Genomic DNA, 22,349 nt, shown 5'->3' with positions numbered 1-22,349 from the left:
GATGACAGTGAAGTTGTGGGGGGGGTGGGGACCCTGGGGCAATGATGGCAGGAACTTAGGATCAGGTCCTGACTCTGTTGGGTGACCTTGGACAGATCATGAGCCTCTGGGTTTAGTTTGCTTGTATGTGAAATAGGAGGTCACAATACCTTGCATCACAGAACTGCTGTGAAAAACAGCTCTAAGTGAGATACTATTTGGAAAAGAACTTTGGAAATAACAGAATTACCCAAATGTCAAGTAGCGGTTGCACCACCCACTTTCAGCTTGTTTGAGTTGAGAGAGATTCAATCAGCTGAAGTGCCAGGGGCAAAGATCCTGTGTTTAATTTGATTTTCTGATATTTTCCAAGATTCAGTTAAAAGTTCTTACTGACACAAACCTTCTTAGAGATTTTTCCAAGCTTCACGTGGCCTCTTGCTTGTTTTATCCTTCTCCACCATGCTGAACGAACTTCCTCTTTAGTTAACGTGGTGTCTACCAGGTTTCTCTTTCATAAAGTTTCAAATTTCTCCTTTCTGATTAAAAAGTAATTTGTGGGGAGATACTTTGAGACTGCATAAGTGTCCTGTTCCTATCAAGCCTTAACCGTTTGTTTTAATGGATTCTGATTCCCTTGTTCCTTCTACATCCCTTGGTGACTCTACTATAAGAAAGGGCTATCTCTTTCCCCCATTTATTATTATTTTTTTTTATTGTGTGTGTGTGCTCAGTTGTGTCTAACTCTTTGTGGCCCCATGGACTGCAGCCTGCCAGGCTCCTCTGCCTGTCAGGCTCTTCTGTCCTTGGAACTTTCCAGGCAAGAATATTGGAGTGGGTTGCCGTTTCCTACTCTAGGGGATCTTCCCAACCCAGAGATGGAACCCACATCTCTGGCATCTCCTGCATTGTCAGGTGGATTCTTTACCAGTAGTGCTACTTGGGAAGCCCATTTTGTTTATGAAAACTCACAAACTCATGGATTGTCATTCAGTGCAATGGGGCATAATCTATCATTATCATTACTTTGATGGTCAGTTGTCTCCACTTTGACCAGAGGCAGGGGTTTAAGGGTGGCCAAGATTGTTTTTGGAGAATGCAATGGCACCCCACTCCAGTACTCTTGCCTGGAAAATCCCATGGATGGAGCCTGGTAGGCTGCAGTCCATGGGGTCGCTAAGAGTCAGACACGACTGAGTGACTTCACTTTCACTTTTCACTTTCATGCATTGGAGAAGGAAATGGCAACCCACTCCAGTGTTCTTGCCTGGAGAATCTCAGGGACTGGGGAGCCTGATGGGCTGCGGTCTATGAGGTTGCACAGAGTCGGACACGACTGAAATGACTTAGCAGCAGCAGCAGGATTGTTTTAATCAGGCATGGTGGGATGTACAGATATGACAATGACTATCATGAAAGGAGACCTGTGTCTTCCTCATGGATCCCTAGACATGGGAGGATGCTCACGAGACCATGTGGGGAAGCACCATACAGGGCCAGTCAGGAGACAGAGGAAGTGGGGGGAGAATGTGGGAGCCTTTATTATCATTTCCACAGGAAGGAATGGGTGAGGTGCGGTGGGTAGGGTCAGGATGGGCTGGTTTCACCCTTTCAGCAGGCTCTGAGCCCCAAGGACTGCCCTTCCTTGTCGAGAGCCTGGCCTTGGGGTGATTCAGGCAGGAGAATAGGGACCCTGACGCTGAGAGCCCAATAGAGGATGTGGTTGGGGTATGGGCTCCAGAATGGTTGATTTGCATAAGAAATGGTTGATTTTCATATGATTGCATATGAAAAACAGGCTCTGGAGGAGTTATTGACTATCTCTAGGAATTAGCTAATCCTGGGAGGGACAGTCCCTCCAAAGTCAGCAAGGCCACAGATGTCAGTGCACCAACTACAGAAACAGGGAAATGGCTCTTACAGGGAATCCCAAGCTAGCATCTATATCCTTTTGACATATCCCTGCCATTCTCTTGAGTTTTCCTTATTTTCTGGCACAAGAAGTCTGCCCTTCTTGTTTTGATATGAAGATCCATTTTGTCTGGCTTGTGAGCTTAGAATTGTTTTAACTTTCAAAAATCCAAAAGGAGAAAAACCAACAACCCTTAATTTCAAGTTCCGTGTTGTTGTGTCACTCAGTTGTGTCCAACTCTTCTCAACACGATGGACTGCAGCACACCGGGCTTCCCTGTCCTCCACTACCTCCTGGAGTTTGCTCAGACTCATTGAGTTGGTGATGCCATCCAACCATCTCAAGCTCCTAAAGGATTTCTAAATTCTGGCAACTGTGGGTTGGAGGTAGGCAGTCTTGTCTCCTCTGAGGATGTGGGTCTCGGACGCCAGAGAAAGGATCTAGGAAAAACTATGGGAGCATTAAGTCTCTGTGATCCTGTGTTTTCCTCATGGGTCGCCTCATTATTTCATCTATAGGGCATCTTAGGGAGCAAACTGGTTCTACTCCACTGGGTCTGGACCTAGTCTTTTCTTGGGAGTTTGGGCAAAGTCGTATTCAGGTCTGGAGATGTTGACCTACTGGATGGGACACTGGTTCATTAGACTGTGTTTGCGGGGAGCCCTCAAAGTGGGGAAGCAATTATAGTATATTAACACATGTATATGGAATCTAGAAAGATGGTTCTGATGAACCTGTTTGCAAGGGCAGCCATGGAGACACGGACACAGAGACCAGACCTGTGGAACACGGCAGGGGTGGGGGGAGGAAGGAGCGGGCGGGATGTGAGGAGAGAGTAACATGGAAACGTACACTCCATATGTAAAATAGATAGCCAGTGGGAATTTGCTGTGTGACTCAGGGAGCTCAAACCTGGGCTCTCTAACAATCTAGAGGGGATGGATGGGGAGGGAGGTGAGAGGGAGGTTCAAGAGGGAGGGGACACATGTATACCTATGGCTGATTCACGCTGATGCTTGGCAGAAACCAACACAATGTTGTAGGACAATCATCCTTCAATTAAAAATAAATAAATTAAATTATATATTAAAAAAGGAGGGAGGGGGGAACCAGTACTGAGATCTAATGTGAAAGCGACAGCCATTGAGCTAGACCCGAGATCACATCAATTATGGGTGGACAGCCTGACTTCTTGTTTCTCCAAGTATGGAGCACAGACCAGCAACCCTGGCACCCTCCAGAAACTTGGTAGAAATGCAGACTCTTGGGCTCTGCCCCAGACTTGCTGAATCAGAATCCTTGTTTGAACATGATCCTGGAGGTTCCTGGGTGTCTTACAGTTTGAGGAACACTACTCCAACAGCCCAAACTACTGATCTAGAGCTTTGGGAGTGACAGGAGAGCGAGTCTGTTCTGACAACCAGGTGAAGAAACCCAGCAGAACCTTTGAATCTTTCCACCTGGCTTCAGAAGGGTCCCCAGCACCAAGAGCAGAGGAAGAATGGAGGGGAAATGAAAGAACTATCATTCTGTGTCATGTGGAGTCTGTTCAAGGTGCTGGGCACTTTGTTTTCTTAAAATAGATTCCTATAAAACCACATACAATCCTGTTCATAAAAGCATGTGGGGATAGGATTAGTGCTCTTAGAGAATAGACCCCAGAGAGCTGCCTGCCCCTGCCACCACTTGAAGACACAGCAGGAGATTCCATCTAGGAACCAGGAAGCTGGTCCTTGCTAGACCCCCAATCTGCTGACACATTGACCTCGGACTGCCCAGCCCTGAGGACCGTGAGAAACAGATGCTTGTTTAAGTCGCCAGTTTGCCATTCTTTTGTTATAACAGCCCAAGGTAGATTGCACATCTCACCCGCAACACAGTCGTGTTTCTGGAGGCCAGTGGTGGTGGCCATTGAGGCAGGACCTCCTCCCTGGGCCTCACCCATGTACAGTGGGGAAGATGTCTGTAAAATCAAACCACCTCTCTCTTCTTCCAGATGAAAGTTTCTCAGTCATGTCTGACTCTTTGCCACCCCATGGACTGTAGCCCACTAGGCTCCGCTGTCCATGGAATTCTCCAGCGAGAATACTAGAGTGGGTGGCTATGCCCTTCTCCAGGGGATCTTCCCAACCCATGGATCAAACCCAGCTCTCCCACATTGCAGGCAGATTCTTTACTGTTTGAATCACCAGGGAAGCCCTTCTTCCAGAGCCTTAGGACAAATCATGCCTTTGGGGCCAGACAGTGGACATCCTCACCAGGCGATTTGGCCCTGGGGAAGCTTGGTGAGGGATTAGCTTTTGGAAACTTCTTCTCATTTGTCTAGGCTGAGATCCCTTTTAACAGTTGGGTCACCCAACCCAAGTATAATTTGTACGAGTCAGAAAAACCCTTGGTGTCCCCCAACTCATGAAGTACACCTGCTTTGCAAAAACAGCTTCATCGTTCTTAGGTTGTGGAGATTCCATCTTTCCTGCTAAACCCATGTTTGTCTCACTCTCCCCACCAGGGCCCCTGCCTCCCCGTGCTATGTCATCTGCTTCCACCTGCCAGTCTCACAGGATGCTGTCCCCTCTGCAGCACGCATGGCTCAGTTCTGCAAGTCTGTGGTTTCCCACCACTACCCAAGAGGAAAAGGAACAGGGTCCTGCAGACGACACTTCACCGCACATCCACTTGGTCTGTTCTGTCCAGTGGACTTTCCACAAAACTTTAGCTTGTTTTTCTTTCAGTTTCCCTGTCTACCAGCCAGGGCTCCTTCATGACCTTGTAGCATGGATTCGTGCTCGCCTTAATGGGTCTTTGTGAAACACAATACAGAACAAGAATTCTTTCATTTATCCTGCATTCTTTCTCTGCTCTTAGCACTGGTGAACTTTCTGAAGCCGGGTGGAAAGATTCAAAAGTTCTACTGGATTTCTTCACCAGGTTGTCAGAAATGGAAACTTCTGGGTGGACCTGGGTGCTCTTGTTAGTTTTTGAAACTCTAGTAAATTCCAGCGTGCCCCTGCCTTCCTGGCTGTGATGGCAGCAAGGACTGTTATCTAGATTCCAGGGGCCATGAAGCCAGAGATGGATCTAGAAGGTAGAAGGATGGTCTAGGGAGTTACAAAAAGCAGATATCCTGGAGCAGTGATACAGGTGGGGCATGGAGCCTTTGGAGCCCGGGCATGGAGCTCTGCGTAGGGGGTGGAGGGGGAAACATCTGCCCTGGCTGCCCCAGGGGTCTTTCTCAGCTGGGGAGGGAGCGGGTGGTTCCCTGGGGCCCGAGCTGGAGGGAAGGTAAGTTCAGGTTAGTGGGGAGTGCTAGGGGACTCCCCTGGGGGCTGCACTTAAAGCTGGCTGCTGCTTTGTTATTTTCATTCATTGGTTTTGTTTTAGATTCCACGGAATAGAAACAGACTCACAGATGCAGAGAACAAACTAGTGGTTTTCCCAGGGGAGGTGGGGGAAGGGGCTGATCAGGGAGGGGGATTTAGAGGTAAAGCTGCTGTGCTGTGCTTCGCTTAGTCACTCAGTCGCGTCAGACTCTTTGTGACCCCATGGACTGTGGCCCACAGGCTCCTCTGTCTGTGGGAATTCTCCAGGCAAGAATACTGGAGTGGGTTGTCATGCCCTCCTACAAACTACTAGGTATAAAATAAATAGGTAACAAACAAGTAATGTACAGCACAGGGAATATAGCCAAATTGTATAACTGTATTTTAGGTATATAATCTATAAAAATATCAAATCACTATATTGTATACTTGAAACTATGTAACATTATAAATCAACTAGGCTTCAATTACAAAATAGGAAAAACTGGTTGTTGCTGGGAACCAGGCCTGATGCCAGAGGTGCCTTGAGAGGGGTCCCTGCAGCCTCTGGGACCCTTGCAGAGAAGGGCTGGCTCCTGGGAGTACATGTGGCAGGGGGCACAGCCCAGGAGACCCCTGAGGGCTGAAGGCTGGGAATACCAGTTGTGACAGGGGCTAATCAGACCCAGAGCCCCTGTTTGATAATAGGGTACTTGTTAAAAACTCTTTTTCTATCTCAAAATGAATGGTTAATAGAACCTCCTTCACTCGAAGCTCATTTTTATGTCTACAAGATGGATGATACCATGGATGGTATCAATGCCCCTCTGCTCAAAGCCACCAGGAATTCACCTGCTCCCACGTGGATGGACAGAGGTACTTAGTGTGGGTGACTCATTGACTGTAGTGTAGACTCAACGTGATTAATGAGATTTTACAAAATTGCCAACAACTCTTAGCAAAGTAAAAAATAGCACAGAAAACTATCTTCCTTTGATTAGCAACAACATGTACTAGAACATCCAGAGTATTTGTAACCATGTGGAAAATGCTCACACTTGTGTGTGAAATGGAATTATGTTCCGGGCTGGGCAATGCTGGGTTTGTCAGCTTCATGAATGTTCAGTTATTTGACAACCATACAGGGCCATGGGGTGATTTTAATGTCAAGGGGCTGAAGGGAGCAAAATAGTGTCTGGTACCCTAGACCATCATTTTTCATTACTGCTTCCCCTGTTGTTATGACAACCCCACCATCCCACCGCAGGGAGGAGGGGAGAGAGGGGCCATATTTTGTTGATCAGCTCTAGGAACCAAGTTATAGGTGTAGTGGTTTATATACATCTTTTAATAGAGATAAATTTGATGAATAATATTATGTAAGTCACAGGTGTACACTATAACAATTCACAAAATTTCAAGGTTATACTCTTTTTGTTATTGTTGTGTAGTTGCTAAGTTATGTCTCTTTTGTGACCCCATGGACTGTAGCCCGCCAGGCTCCGCTGTCCATGGAATTTTCCAGGCAAGAATACTGGAGTGGATTGCCATTTCTTTCTTCAGGGGTTCTTCTTGACCCAGGGATTGAATCTGCATCTCCTGCATTTGCAGGCAGATTCTTTACCACTGAGTCGCCAGGGAAATTCCTTTTACATTTATTAAAAAATATTGACTACATTGCCTGTGTTGTACAATAGAGCCTCGTAACTTATCCGTTTTAAACCTTAGTGGTTGGTCCTTCGTAATCCTCCCCCTATTGTGCCCCTCCCACCTCCCTTCTTTTCAATTGTAATCTCTACTTTGTTCTCTGTATTTTAAACTTTGTTTCTTTTTCGTTATATTCATTAGCTTTTCTTTATTCAAGCCTTGAAACGCCTTTAATTGGGGTGTATTCTAACAGTGGTTTTACAAATGGAGAAAGCGAGGTTCAGAGAGGGCAGGTAACTTGCTTTTAAACTCACACAGCCAGAGAGTAGAGGAGCCTGAATATGAGTTAAGTCTGTTTCAATTCACAGCTGAACATGAACAAAAAGGTGCAGACAGTGAAGACAGAGAGGCAGAGGACCTATCTGGTCAGATCTCCCCTGGAAGCTCAGTGAAAAGGAAAGGGTGTTTGGTTTGTCCCTTTACAGTTTTGGGCATGGCTTAGGAGCTGCTCTGCCTGGAGATGTGGAATTAACCAGGTGAGTTATTAGGATTCATCCCAACTCTATGAATTCTTTTGTTATGAAAGCTCCTTCGTTTTTTAAAAAAGAAATTTCAACAGTGAACATTTTGGATTGTCAAGTACACTTTTTTTCTCTGAATTGCATATTCAGTTCAGTTCAGTTCAGTTCAGTTGAATCACTCAGTCATGTACGACTCTTTTCGACCCCATGAATCGCAGCACGCCAGGCCTCCCTGTCCATTACCAACTCCCGGAGTTCACTCAGACTCATGTCCATCAAGTCGGTGATGCCATCCAGCCATCTCATCCTCTGTCGTCCCCTTCTCCTCCTGCCCCTAATCCCTCCCAGCATCAGAGTCTTTTCCAATGAGTCAACTCTTCGAATGAGGTGGCCAAAGTACTGGAGTTTCAGCTTTAGCATCATTCCTTCCAAAGAACACCCAGGGCTGATCTCCTTTAGAATGGACTGGTTGGATCTCCTTGCAGTCCATGGGACTCTCAAGAGTCTTCTCCAACACCACAGTTCAAAAGCATCAATTCTTCGGCGCTCAGCTTTCTTCACAGTCCAACTCTCACATCCACACATGACTACTGGAAAAACCATAGCCTTGACTAGACAGACCTTTGATGGCAAAGGAATGTCTCTGCTTTTTAATATGCTATCTAGGTTGGTCATAAATTTCCTTCCAAGGAGTAAGCATCTTTTAATTTCATGGCTGCAATCACCATCTGCAGTCATTTTGGAGCCCCCCCAAAAATAAAGTTTGACACTGTTTCCACTGTTTCCCCATCTATTTCCCATGAAGTGATGGGACCAGATGCCATGATCTTAGTTTTCTGAATTTTTAGCTTTAAGCCAACTTTTTCACTCTCCTCTTTCACTTTCATCAAGAGGCTTTTTAGTTCCTCTTCACTTAGTAGGGTTTTAAGTGGGCAAACCATCAGGAGGACATTCATCCCTGAAACCGGAAGTTTGTCCTTTGGATCCTTGGCCCTGGTTTTACCAGGTCCATCACTGCGGCTGAGGAGCTGGCTGTCCTCAGGTGTGGCTGACCTTGGATGTGAGGACTGCTTCTTCCTTTGGGATATTGGTTCCAAGAGGCTTCTGGCCTCGGTGCCTTGTTCAGCACTCAGGTCTCTCTGGGGATGTGGACCCAGGTGGTCCCAGCCCAAGCTACTACACTACAGGCCTGCACTGGCACAGAAACCCTGGGTCCAGCAATCCACACCCGTCGCAGCAGAGATGTGGCCTCATTTAAGGACCTGTGATTCCCATGGTGGTTCCGCTGCAGTCAGCGCAATTCACCCAGCACCTCTAACACCTGCTCTGTGTCAGGCCCCAGTCCCTTAGGGCACTGACAGTGCCCAGAGCAGCCAGCCCAGGGGAGGAGACACCCATGCAAGGCTCTCCCGCTCTCCCACAAGTGTGTGGATCCAGGAAGTATCACTGACTTACAAACAGTAGGTCCAAAGGTTAGGAGCTGCTAGGCAAGTACAGAATAGTCAAAATGAACACTGCATTGAAATCTATCAGCAAACACCATTCAGGTTACAAAACTGAATTTGCCCCGCTTTTCTGGAGTCTATATATTCAGGGAATTTTAGGACTTAGGAGACTTAAGAAATCACCTATTGCATTGGCATGTATTGCTTAAAACAAGGCATCCATACTGGTGCTGTGACTGTGAACTAGCAAAAATGTATCCCAGGTAAGCTGTAGATCTGGTGTGGTTTCAGAATTCTAGGCAGAATTTGAATGGGATTTTTGTTAAGTGGTTGGTTATATGCAAGAATTCCTTGTCTTAGTTTTTTTCTTCATATTTTACTGTATGCTCTTATGATGCTGTATTTTAACACATTATTGACTAGAGATGTTTCGATACGTTTTCAGAGAGTGATACAGTTAACATCACTGTCTGTAGGTGTTAGAGATTAAAATTGATCAAAGGTTCACTGTATAACTTACGATTGTCGTTACCATTCACATTTTGCTCTGTTGGGTTTTTGTTCTAACCTTATATATATTATAAACACAAGCTTATTGCCATAAAAATTTCAAAAATGATACACCACAAAATTTTGAGTGAAGAAGAATTTTTTGGTGAATTTTAAGCAGATACTTTCTCTAATTGTCTGAGCAACCTATATACTAGTGTCTCGAAAAATGATAGCTCTTCAGAATATAGTTCTGATTCAGACAATGTGAATATTAGACCAACAAAAAGACAAAAACCTTAGTGACTGATTCTGATACAGAGAGTGAAAATGAAACAGTGATGGAGACGACTTTGCAGATGTGGCAGTAACTAATATAATAACCTGCAAGTGTTAGTGAAAGAACTAATTTTTAGCCAGCCAAAATAAAAATCGCCTGCCACAGGTCTTATTTTCTGCAGAAACCCCTCTGTCAATAATGAGTTTAAAAGTGATATTTGCTTTGGAATCTTGAATCTGGTCCTTTTGAGTTTTTAATGGGCTCAATTTATTAAATCCGATCATTTTATCTTTGCTTTCCTAGGCTGCCATCTACAGGCCAATCAGGGTAATAACACCTCAGCAGAGACGCTGGAGAGGAGGAAGGGGTTGCAGGGAGAGCAAAAATAATTGATTCTTCTTTCTCTGCTTTACTTTCTAAGGGATGCTTACACATATTATGTTTGTGTCTCTACACATATTTTGATTCTGGTGTTGAAAGTTTAAATGGTCTTTCTATGCTCTTCTCTGGCTTCCTCACTTTAACATAACAGGAGGTCCCATTTGTCTCCAGTCCCGGAACCTTATTTAATTCATTAACTAAAATAATATAAAGACAATCAGCTTCTGGGGACACAGGAGCCTCAGGAGCCCAGACTGCAGTATTGAAGGCAGCTTCGTCTCTGGCCGCCTGCCCCCACGGCCCTCTGCTGAAGGGGAGAAGGGGTCCCTTTGCATAATCTCAAACACTTAAAGTTGGAGGGGGCATTAGTGATTGTCTAGCAGTGATTCTGGTCTTCCCAGATGACTCAGTGGTAAAGAAGCTGCCTGCCAAGGCAGAAGACATGGGTTCCATCCCTGGGTTGGGAGGAGCCCCTGAAGAAGGAAATGGCTATCCTCTTCAGTATTCTTGCTTGGAAAATCCCATGGACAGAGGAGCCTGGCAGGCTACACACAGTCCCTGGGGTCGCGGAGCTGGACACAACTTAGTAACTAAACAATAAACCAGTGATTCTAGCCTAGAAAACTAGCTTACTGTGGCTAGAATTACTCCAGAACTGTAATTCTTGATGGTTGAACTTTTCCCCAAGTCCTGGGGAAAAAAATAATGAGTAGAATGTTCTCAACTTACAGTCTTCTCCCATGCAGTCTTCTTAAATCTTTTTATCTACTGCCTGTGTCTAACTGAACAGGCAACAAGACTTGAGATGGAGACTCTGGGGGTGGATGAATGGGGGTCAGCAGCTGCTCTCTTCCTCCTCCCCCCAAAACTCAAATAAAACTCAGAGATTTCAACCAGTCTAATAAGACTATGGAGATAAGATCTACTTTTCCTTTTTTTTTTTTTCGCTTGAATTTTAAAACAATTTCTTATGATAAAATGAAATCTATCAGAACTCCATGAGGAGCTCACATGGCTGGCTGCACTTCAGGACTCAGGAGAATCTCTCAGCCCAAACCCCTCATTTCACAGAGGAAGCAGCCCAGGCCCAGAACGGTGAGGTGAGAGAGCAGAGCAACAGGGCTGGTAACTGGAAGAGCTGGGCCCTTCTCCCATCAGCTCCCGTCACATCCGGTCCAGCCTGTGTCACATCCGGTCCAGCCTGTGTCACTTCTGGTCCAGCCTGTGCTGCTTCCAGGACTACAGACGAGTTCTCCCAGGTGAAAGTCCATCCATGCAAACATTCGCCTTTGACTGAGACATGCCATGTCCGGAAGCCATCTGTTCAGGTGTGCAGGGCGGCTGCCACTCGGGGCACTTTGTCCCCCCTCCCATTCCCCCACTCCCCCCCTTCCCCCTGCAGGGGGTGACTTGGTGACTTGTCCTAGTGGAAGGCTCTCCCTGCAGGGGAGTTTAGGTCATTCAGTGCTGCTTGGGAAGGCAGGTGTATGGACCTGTCTAGGGTCCTGGGGCGGAGAGGGAGCACCCCCATGTAGGAGGGGTGGTGGGCTCTTCATGTCCGACTCTTTGCAACCCTATGGACCATAGCCCACCAGGCTCCTCTGGCCATGGAATTTTCCAGGCAAGAATACTGGAGCAGGTTGCCATTTCCTTCTCCAGGGGATCTTCCCGACCCAGGAATCGAACCCAGGCCTCCCGCATTGCAGGCAGATTCTTAACTGAGTCACCAGGGAAGCCCCAGAGGGAAGACAAGGACCATCTTTTTCCTTAACTGTCACTAATGACCTCTGACCTCCATGTTGCTAAATTAGTGGCGGCTCTCAGCCTTCAGCTTGCTTGACCTCAGGGGCCTGTCACCCCCACTCACAGTCTTCACTTGGCTTCCCTCTCTTGTTTTCGCTTTCCCATTGGTCCTGCCTCTTCCATGCTGGGTCTCCCGCTGCTACCGACAGTCTGTCTTGGAATCCCTGGCCTCTTCCCTCTTTGTCCCCACTTGCTCCCTTGAGGTTTCACCTGCCCCCTGTCTGTAAACAGCATCCATATAGTAACTCCCAAATGTCTAGCCCAGCCCAGACCTCTCTCCCAAAGCACACATACGTGTATCCAACTCCCTACTGGATACCTTCACATGAATGCTCAGGAGACAGCAACCTGGATGTGTACAAATTCCCTCCATATCTGCCCCACCTACAACCTTCCCCCATCCCAGGCATCGGCAGCTGTACGAGTCCAGCTTCTTAGGCAAAATCTTTGACTCCTCTTCTCACATCTCACCTCCAATGCTCCAGGAATTCCAAAGGCTCTGCCTTCAACCTATGCTCTGAATCAGATCACTCCTTACCTCCTGGCTGCCTGCTGTTACCAGACTCAGGTTTGGCTTCTTCCCGCTCTTGAGAAATGATTGTGAGTTGGAAAGGAAAGCCTGCTTCATTCAGGAGGCCAGAAACCTGGGAGAAGGTGAACTCCTGTCAGAAACCCAACTTCAAAGATTCTGCTCCAACATGAAAGTTTTTAAAGGGAGAATTGTTTGGGGGAGGGAATCAGAGTCTCCCTTATCTTCCACTGTCTGTAGACTTTCTTCTGATTGGTTGGTGGTAAGGTAAGAGGGTGATGCTCCAGGAATCTCGTACTTAGCATGCATTCACCATCCTCCACCTGGGTGGGGGCCTTAGTTCCTACAGAAGAACCCAAAGATATTGCTATGTGTATTTCTTGAGGAGGAGACAGAACCCTGTCCCATGACTGCACCATTTTTTTTTAAGGTTTGTATTTGCTTTTTTTTTTAATTGAAGTATAGTTGATTTACAATGTCATGTTAGTTTCAGTTACATAAAATTATACACACACACACACATAAATGGGCTTCCCTGGTGGCTCAGATGGTAAAGGATCTGCCTGCAATGCGGGAGACCTGGGTTTGATCCCTGGGTTGGGAAGGTCCCCTGGATGAGGGCATGGCAACCCACTCCATTATTCTTGCTTGGAGAATCCCCATGGACAGAGGAGCCTGGTGGGCTACAGTCCTTAGGGTGGCAAAGAGTCGGACGTGACTGAGGGACTAAGCACACCATAGCATATATTCAGATTCTTTTCCTTACAGGTTATTATAAAATATTGAGTAGAGTTCCCTGTGGTCTATAGTAGGTCCTTGTTGGTTATCTATTTGATGCATAGTAAGGTTTGTATGTTAATCTGACCCTCCTAATGTATCCCTCCCCTACTCTCCCTTTGGTAGCCATAAATTTGTTTTCTATGTCTGTGGGTCCCTTTGTGCTTTGTAAATGAGTTCATTTGTGTAACTTTTTTTCAGACTCCACGTGTGAGTGGTATCATATGATTATTTGTCTTTTTCTGTCTGATTTATTCACTTAGTATGATAATCTCCAGGTCCATCCATGTTGCTGCAAATGGCAATATTTCCTTCTTTTTAATAGCTTAGTAGCATTCCATTGTACATATGCACCGCATCTTCTTTATCTGCTGATGGACGTGAAGGTTGCTTTCATGTCTTGGCTATTGTAAATAGTGCTGCTATGAACATAAGGGTGCATGTATCTTTTCCAGTTATAGTTTTCTCCGGCTAGATCCCAGGAGTGAGATTGCTAGATCTTACGGTAACTCTATTTTTAGTTTTTTTAAAGAACATCCATGCTGTTCTCTGCAGTGTCTGCACCCATTTGCATTCTTATCAACAGTGTAGGAGGTTCCCCTTTCTCCACACCCTCTCCAGCATTTATTATTTGTAGACTTTTTTGGGCAGACTTTTTGATGCACTTTGTTTCTTGTCAGCTCCTCCCTTGTCTCTGTATCCCCTCCCTTCCCTGATTAGCAACTGTGTGAACCTTCCCTTTGGAACTCAGGGAAGATCAAGGGGTCTGAATGAACTCTTATTTCCTCCAAGCAAGAAGTGGTGGTGCAGGGGTGGGGGAGACATGGAGAGGATTTGTGCTGGAACCCGCAGAGTCCCGCCATGTTTCACCCCAGCCCCCACCAGCCTCAGGCTGCCTGGATCACCGCGGGGCTTCCGCTCGGCCTCATTTCCACTTTTATTTCTCCCAGGGGTTTGTCTCCTGAGATGCTGACACCAAGGTGGCGTTAAATGAGGGAAGATTTTGTGAGGGAATCTGCCCATGAGGAAACATCGGGAAAGGGAAGAGGACGCAGGGAAAGCCATGAAGCTGCCAAGTGAGTCAGCCCCCAGGTGAAGAGGAGAGGGAGATGGACAGATGCCAGGAGGACACTGGCTCTGAAGGTACGCATATCTCTGGCAACCCCCTCCCCGCTCCTGTCCTGCAGAGGGGTTCGTGTTTCCCAGACCAGTGTGTGCCTCGGAGCCCTTCTCTGCTTCGTCATTGGTCAGGAGCAGCCTTCAGAATCACAGCCTCAGCACAGACCTGGGTCTCACATTCTGGCAGTAATACAGATATATAAAAGAATATATATACCCATGCATGCACAATGGGTGTATACATATTCTTTTATATAACTGAAAATTCCCTTGTAGGTTATTATAAAAGATTGAGTTCCTTGTGCTCTACAGTTGCACAGTTTCACCCTCATGGAATGGGAGTCTGGGAGGCCCCCGCTAAACCACCACCCCACATGATCTTGTCCCACCCCGGGACTTTTCTCTTTGACTTTCACACCCAAGTCGTCTTCCCATCACAGGTGAGAGGTAATCTCCCTGTGAGGCCTGCACCTGCCGCTTGCTCCACCTGGGTCGCTTTCCCTGAAGATTAGCTTGGCTTCAGTCCCTCATCAAACTCCTTCTCCACTTCCTGTTTCAGGGAGGCCGATCCCAGCTCCATGTTTTTAGTATGTCTACCTGCATCTCCCATACGTGCTCTACTGTGGCCCTTCATCTGTGTGTCCTCCCTTGTTTGTGACAGGCTGCGTAACTACTGACTTACTATGTCTGTTTTAATGGCCCGTGTCCCTCCCTGGAATGTCAGCTGCATGAGCACAGTGGTCTTGGTTTTGTGTATTAATATGATCCAAGTTCCCCGAACAGTGTCAGGCACAGGCTGCTGCTGCTGCTGCTAAGTCGCTTCAGTCGTGTCCGACTCTGTGCAACCCCATACACGGCAGCCCACCAGGCCCCGCCATCCCTGGGATTCTCCAGGCAAGAACCCTGGACTGGGTTGCCATTTCCTCCTCCAATGCATGAAAGTGAAAAGTGAAAGTGAAGTCGCTCAGTTGTGTCCGACTCTTAGCGACCCCATGGACTGCAGCCTACCAGGCTCCTCGGTCCATGGGATTTTCCAGGCAAGAGTACTGGAGTGGGGTGCCATTGCCTTTGGCTGAATGAGTGTTGCCTCTCACTTGCCCCTTTCTGTATATGTTTCTCTATCAGTTCCCTGTCTCTGCTGTTGGTTGAGGGTCAACACTCGCTTCCAAGGCCCATTCTGGGGGCAGGGCTGGTGGCCTCTACCACGCCCCCATGACCCCTGCCCCCTGGGCTTCAAGCGTTTGTAGCCTCCCCATCTCTTATCTTCTCCAGGTGGGTCTGTGTGGCCAAGAGGTCACAGCAGAAGTGATTTCCGAGGTCATTTCCGAGGTTTCAGCATAGAGACATGGTGGCTTCTTTGTGCTGTCCCTCAGATCACCTACCCTGGGGGATGCCAGTTGCCATGTCATGAAAACACCTAGATGGCTCAGGAGAGGCCCACAGCGAAGGAACTGAGGCTTGGGGGTGCGTGGCCCCAGGAGGGACCCGTGTGTGGGGAGGCAGAGCCCCGGCCCAGGTCGAGCCTTCAGAAGAAGCGGCTCCAGCCCACACCTGCCCTGTGGGAAGTCCTGAACCCGTACATCCCTGCTGAACTGCTCTTGATGCCTGACCTTCAGAAAATGTGGGATATTATCCATGTCTGGGGTTCTAAGCGGCTAAGTTTTGGTAATTCGCTCAGGCATCAATAGATAACGAGTACACTGAGTATTAATATCATTCACTCGATTTCAGAGATAATGAACCTGAAACTCATAGAAACTGACCTGCCTAAGTTCCTGCACCACAGATGGAACAGGCAGGGCTTCACTCTCTGGAAGGGCCAGAGTCCACTAGTCCCCACAAATCACTTTCAGCTCTGCATTTTGTATGTTGGAGGTGAAAAGTCATGGCAGAGGGAGACTAGCATAGGCTTGTTAATTAAATCAGGAAGATGAGTTGTTGTTCAGTTGCTAAGTCATGTCCTACTCTTTGCGACCCCATGGACCGCAGCACACCAGGCTTCCCTGTCCTTCACTGTTTCCCGGAGTTTGCTTAAACTCATGTCCATTGAGTCGGTGATGCTATCTAACCGTCTCATCCTCTGTCTCCCCCTTCTGCTCCTGCCCTCAGTCTTTCCCAGCATCAGGGTCTTTTCTTCGCATCAGGTTGCCAAAGTATTGGAGCTTCAGCTTCAACATCAGTCCTTGCAATGAATATTCAGACGAGGCTCAGCTACAAAAAACCAGAGAGTGGGTCACTAGGTAATGAGACCTCCAGAAGAGCTGAAAAACAGAACCACATGCCTGGGCGATCTGCATCCGTATCCTTTGGCTCAGAACGTCCAACCCCACGTCTGTCTAAAAAACGACATCAGGCCAGAGGAATGCGAAAGCTGTCTGCCCCACGAATTGTACCTCTTTACCCGTCTGTAATAAAGCCAACCTCGCATCCATTTCAACTTGGCCAGGCTTTCCATCAGGTTTGCGGCTGTGTTTGCTTGCAGTAACCAAGGCTTTAAAATCTCGGTGATGCAATCTTGCCCGCTGCACCTCTCATTTTAAAAATGCGTGGATGTGGCAAAGCAATTAAGTCATTTTGTTTCAGCTCCTGATTTGACTTCTCTGCTCCCCAACTCTTTCACAATATTCATTCCACTGAGTTAAAAAGAAACCTGGTTGGAACCGCCTTTTTATTACAGCGGTCAGCAGCTCCCCTTTGTTGTGCTTTATCTGTAGGATGGGGGCCAGGGTTTACCGGTTGATCAGTGAGAACTGGCGTGCATCACCCCCTCCTCCCCCGGAGTCTGGGCTCAGCGGGAGGCCACTGGGCCGTGGCAACTCCCCAATGACATTATTTCTATTAAATGACAGCCGAGGGTTTATGGGGTGTTTCTGGCCCCAGCTCAGTGGAACCAGCAGGGGTGGGGGCGGGGCTGCTTCCTGTCTCCTTACCTAGTGGTTCCTGCTTCACCAGGAAAGATCACAAGACTATTTGATGTCGGTTCTTGGAACAGCAGTCAGTTAATTAAAACTGCTGAGTGTTTGAACACATGGAAGGTGCGGGGCACATCATTGCCAGCGCATGCTGGTGTCAGACAGACAGAGGCCCTCAGAGGAGCAGGGGGGTGGGGGAGACAGACATACGGCAGCATCTTCTCCTGGACAAATGCCCCTGACTCCTGCCAGCGAGTCTCTCAACCTGAGAACTAACTGTGGAAACAAAGTGACCAGTTTGATTTCAGCTTTTCATCTTTCCCATCTGAAGGCAGCCTCACGGGAAGGAGAGAGGGGCAAACAGGACATCAGGGGTTCTGAGTGACCTCTGAACTTGGCCATTGTCATGACTAATGCTGTCCCCAAACGCACGTGTGTTAAGATTGTTGGAAATGGAGACACATGGTCACCGAATCGTGTCTTTTTTGAGAGACTCCTCTGTTTGGAGGCCTGGCTCCCTGTGCCAGACTGACCCCTGCATGTTATCAGGCCCTGAAGGAGCCAGAAGGGACCAGTATACTGGTGCTTTCTTAGGTCTTGGGAGGTAGTAGGGTTTGTTCTCTGCTTGTTTATGCCACTCAATTCAAAGCTGTTTATTAAGTGGCCCTGGGACCTGCTATCAGCTAATCTAGGTGCAGGGGCCTGAGGCTCCTGAAAATATAGATAAAGACATTAAGATGTCTCTGCATCAAGACAACAAAGATCCCACTTCCCTCCATGGCAGGGGCCGAACCCACTCCTGCCAAGGGCTTCATCGCCTGAGGTTTATGATATTCACAAACTAGAAAACTGTGGGTTTCTGTTGAGTAAATTGTAAGGATGTAGTCAATACTTCTTGTATTAAAATGGGCCTATTAAACATGGTCTGGCCTTAATGAAAGTCATCCAAATATATTTTCTACAATAATCAAGATTGTAGAATCTTGTATATAGGGCTTCCCTGGTGGCTCAGTTGGTAAAAAGTCTACCTGCAATGCAGGAGACCTGAATTTAATCACTGGGTCGGGAAAATCTCCTGGAGAAGGAAATGTCAACCCACTCCAGTATTCCTTCCTGGAGACTCCCACGGACAGAGGAGCCTGGCAGGCTACAGTCCATGGGGTTGCAAGACTCAGACATGACTTAGCAACTAAACCTACCTACCTATAAACACACATACACACACACACACACACACACACACATAGAGAGAGACTGTTTACTCTATGCCTGAATATCTTCACATGCATACAAATTCTCTGTTATAATTAGGTAGATGATTTATAAATCTAAGTATTAACCTCATGTTTGGAACAGGGCTATACTAGAATCACACTACCCAGTGTTCAGGCATGGAAATATGAAGACTCAAATGGGGAATAATGGGTAGATGGTGATCCCTGCCACTACTTCAGGTGCAGAAGGAAGACAGTCTTCACTTACATATCAGCCACACTAGTGAATGACTGCTTTGAACCGGCTGCACTTTATCAGATGCATTCATCTGCTGATGTCCGATTGCAAGGCTGGTTACTATTTCAAAGAAAATTACATAAACACACTTAATCTGTATAATTCCTTCCCTTGCAGTCTGGAGATCTGAGAGGCTCAAGCTGGGGAATGGAGAAAACTTCTGTATAGTTCTCCCTTTTACTCAGTAGGCTGTATAGGTGAGAAGTGTGAGAATGAGCGAAGGCAGGAAGGGGCCCAGAGCACATGGCTTGTCTGGGATGGAGGGCATGAGGAAGTCAGTTTTTCCTCCTGGGCTTACAGCTAGCCTCTCTCTCCCTACTGGCTGTTTCCCTCCACCTATAAACACCATCAGATCATTTTCTCCCCATGGAAACAAACAAACAAAAAACCAAACCCAAAATAAAAATCACCAGAAATAAAACCTCCAGCCCTTCTTCCCCAGGGACCCTCAGTGCCCTCCTAGGACTGCCCACCGCACATCTCTTCTCTTCTCACACATGCACCTTAAAGGACCCCTGCGTTGGGCCATCTCTCTTACTGTCACCCCGATCATCCCAGAGCAACTGTCAAGGGGCTTCTTCCTATTGCAAATCCAAGGGCCATTTTTCCATCTTCTTGGTGGCTTTCGTGCTTTGTCCTTTCATGTTTCTGGACACTCCCCTGCCCTGCTTCTGACCACGGTCCCCTGAGTTGCCCTCCTGACTCTGAGACCCTCTGCTCTTGCTGGACACCCACATCCCAGAGCCCGTCTGCTGCTCATAGCGCTTCTCACTTTACACCCAGTCCTGGGCCGTGTGTTGCCCGCTTACAATCGGCTACAACCTGGGATGTCTGCCCAGTTACAATCTACAGTCTGAACGTCACTTCAAAGCTTAGATCTGAATATCCAGCTCCACCTGGAAGCACCATAGAAACCTCACATTAGCAAGTTCAAGGTGATTTCATGATCAGGGTAGGGACTATGTCCCGGTCATCTTTGTATCTCCAGCACTGAGCATACAGGAGGCACTCAGTAGTAAAGTAAGTCAGACAGAGAAGGAGAAATATCGTATCAGTCAGTCAGTCAGTCAGTTCAGTCGCTCAGTCGTGTCTGACTCTTTGCAACCCCACGAATTGCAGCACTCCAGGCCTCCCTGTCCATCACCAATTCCCGGAGTTCACTCAAACTCACGTCCATCAAGTCAGTGATGCCATCCAGCCATCTCATCCTCTGTCGTCCCCTTCTCTTCCTGCCCCCAATTCCTCCCAGCACCAGGGTCTTTTCCAATGAGTCAACTCTTCGCATGAGGTGGCCAAAGTACTGGAGTTTCAGCTTTAGCATCATTCCTTCCAAAGAACACCCAGGACTGATGTCTTTTAGAATGGACTGGTTGGATCTCCTTGCAGTCCAAGGGACTCTCAAGAGTCTTCTCCAACACCACAGTTCAAAAGCATCAATTCTTCAGCGCTCAGCTTTCTTCACAGTCCAACTCTCAAATCCATACATGACCACAGGAAAAACCATAGCCTTGACTAGATGGACCTTTGTCGGCAAAGTAATGCCTCTTTTAATATGCCATCTAGTTGGTCATAAGTTTCCTTCCAAGGAGTAAGCGTCTTTTAATTTCATGGCTGCAGTCACCATCTACAGTCATTTTGGAGCCCCCCAAAATAAAGTCTGACACTATTTCCACTGTTTCCCCATCTATTTCCCATGAAGTGATGGGACCAGATGCCATTATCTTAGTTTTCTGAATGTTGAACTTTAAGTCAACTTTTTCACTCTTCTCTTTCACTTTCATCAAGAGGCTCTTTAGTTCCTCTTCACTTTCTGCCATAAGGGTGGTGTCTTCTGCATATCTGAGGTTATTAATATTTCTCCCGGCAATCTTGATTCCAGCTTGTGCTTCATCCAGCCCAGCGTTTCTCATGATGTACTCTGCATATAAGTTAAATATACGAAATATCGTATAACAAATCTTATATATGGAATCTAAAAAGAAATGATACAAATGAACTTCCTTACAAAACAGAAAGAGACTCACAGACTTAGAGAATGAACTTATAGTTGCCAGGAGGAAGGATGGGGTAAAGGGATAGTTAGGGAGTTTGGGATGGACATGAACACACTGCTGCTGCTATTGTTAAGTCGCTTCAGTCGTGTCCGACTCTGTGCGACCCCATAGATGGCAGCCCACCGGGCTCCCCCATCCCTGGGATCCTCCAGGCAAGAACAATGGAGTGGGTTGCCATTTCCCTCTCCAATGCATGAAAGTGAAAAGTGAAAGTGAAGTCACTCAGTCGTGTCCCACTCTTAGCGACCCCATGGTAGCCCACCAGGCTCCTCTGTCCGTGGGATTTTCCAGACAAGAGTACTGGAGTGGGGTACCATTGCCTTCTCCTATGAACACACTGCTATTTAATTTAAATGAATAACCAACAAGGTCCTACTGAATAGCACAGGGAACTCTGCTCAATGTTATGTGACAGCCTGGAGGGGAGGGAAGTTTGGGGTAGAATGGATACATGTATATGTATGGCTGAGTCCCTTTGCTGTTCACCTGACTCTATCACAACATTGTTAATTGGCTATACTCCAAAACAAAACTGAAAGTTCAAAAGAAAAAAAAAAAAGAGGCACTCAGTACTTGTTTGTTGGCTGAGTGAAGATCTTACTCAGAAAGCAGGGTCAAGCAGAAAGGTTTGAGAACCTAAAGAGCAGGTGTCAGTTCCAAAGGGATGTGGAATGTGTCTAGCCCATTAGGCAGTGCTTCCTAGCACCAGCCAGTGGGTATCCCAGGTCAGCCAGCATGGTTGTCTTTTAATTCAAAATGATGCCACACTTGAAGAAATGCACTGTCATAGCACTTGCCAAACATTTTGCATAAATTGCCTCATTTAATCACTACAACAACATAAATATTAATTTCCCCATCTCATGGGTTTGCAAACTAAACCTTAGAAAGTTTAAGGAACTTGAATGTGGTCACACAACTGTCCCCAACACTAACCTTCACCACTCAGCTTTGGACGTCTGTACCTTTGTTCTATTTGTTTTATGTAGTCATTGTTATTTTAGATCATCTGTTAAAGAACATGAGCCAGCAATGTATGGGTCTCTTAGACTATGTCAGAGGCACTCTAGTAGTAAAAGTAATGCCAACAGGACAAACAACCACAAAAACAGGGCACATGCTGGATACACAGGCTGTTGTGGTGTTTCCCAAGTATCAGGTTTATTGCTGCAGCCGCCCTTCAAGCAACCACTCTTATCAGGCCTATTTCACTTTCCCAAGGACAGCAGCTGGTCTTGATGGAGCCTGAATTCAACCAGGTGGTCGCGCTCCAGAGTCAGGCTCTTAATCCCATCAGAACGAACAACATCCGGAAGAAGCTCCAAGGTTCCAAAGTACATGGATGTAGGTTCTCTCATTTAAGTTCTGTGATCCTAGAGCCATCCCATCCATCCTCTCAGTGCCCAGTGTGGACTTTCTAAAAATGGAATTTCAGACACCGCTTATTGAATGAATGACCCTGTGTGAAGGTGATATTGGGTGATGATGGCTTCGTGCATCCATCACCCAAGTACTTTCTTTTCCTTTTATTAAGAACTTTCAGGAGACAAGCTGCCTTAATCCAAAGAAAGTATTCCCAGTTGTCGGGGGCTGGGGGAAAGTTCTTTTCAGTACATGGAGCTGTCCTCACCCCAGCCCATGGTGACTCACTTTTGAAAAATTTATCTATTTGACAGCATCGGATCTTAGT

The 22,349-nt window shown here is 46.9% G+C and overlaps 1 long non-coding RNA gene across 3 annotated transcripts in view; it reads left to right on the top strand.

Moving 5' to 3' along the window:
• The first annotated feature begins 11,130 nt into the window (after positions 1-11,130).
• The window catches only part of LOC147360941 (uncharacterized), a 33,247-nt gene continuing 22,028 nt past the window's right edge, over positions 11,131-22,349 (top strand). The window contains exons 1-3 of one of the 3 annotated variants that reach the window (XR_015139517.1): positions 11,134-11,281; positions 14,013-14,205; positions 16,291-16,618. This is a non-coding gene — a long non-coding RNA (uncharacterized LOC147360941). Of the gene's footprint in view, positions 11,282-14,012; positions 14,206-16,290; positions 16,619-22,349 lie in introns of those variants that run through there. The other 2 variants (XR_015139516.1, XR_015139518.1) reach the window with 2 other exon arrangements.

The sequence above is a fragment of the Bos grunniens genome, chromosome 13 (genome assembly GCF_055505025.1).
Source record: "Bos grunniens cultivar Pamir isolate PY7600 chromosome 13, Bosgru_T2T1.0, whole genome shotgun sequence".
NCBI classification, from domain to species: domain Eukaryota; kingdom Metazoa; phylum Chordata; class Mammalia; order Artiodactyla; family Bovidae; genus Bos; species Bos grunniens.
This window is presented reverse-complemented; position numbering and strand designations above follow the sequence as displayed.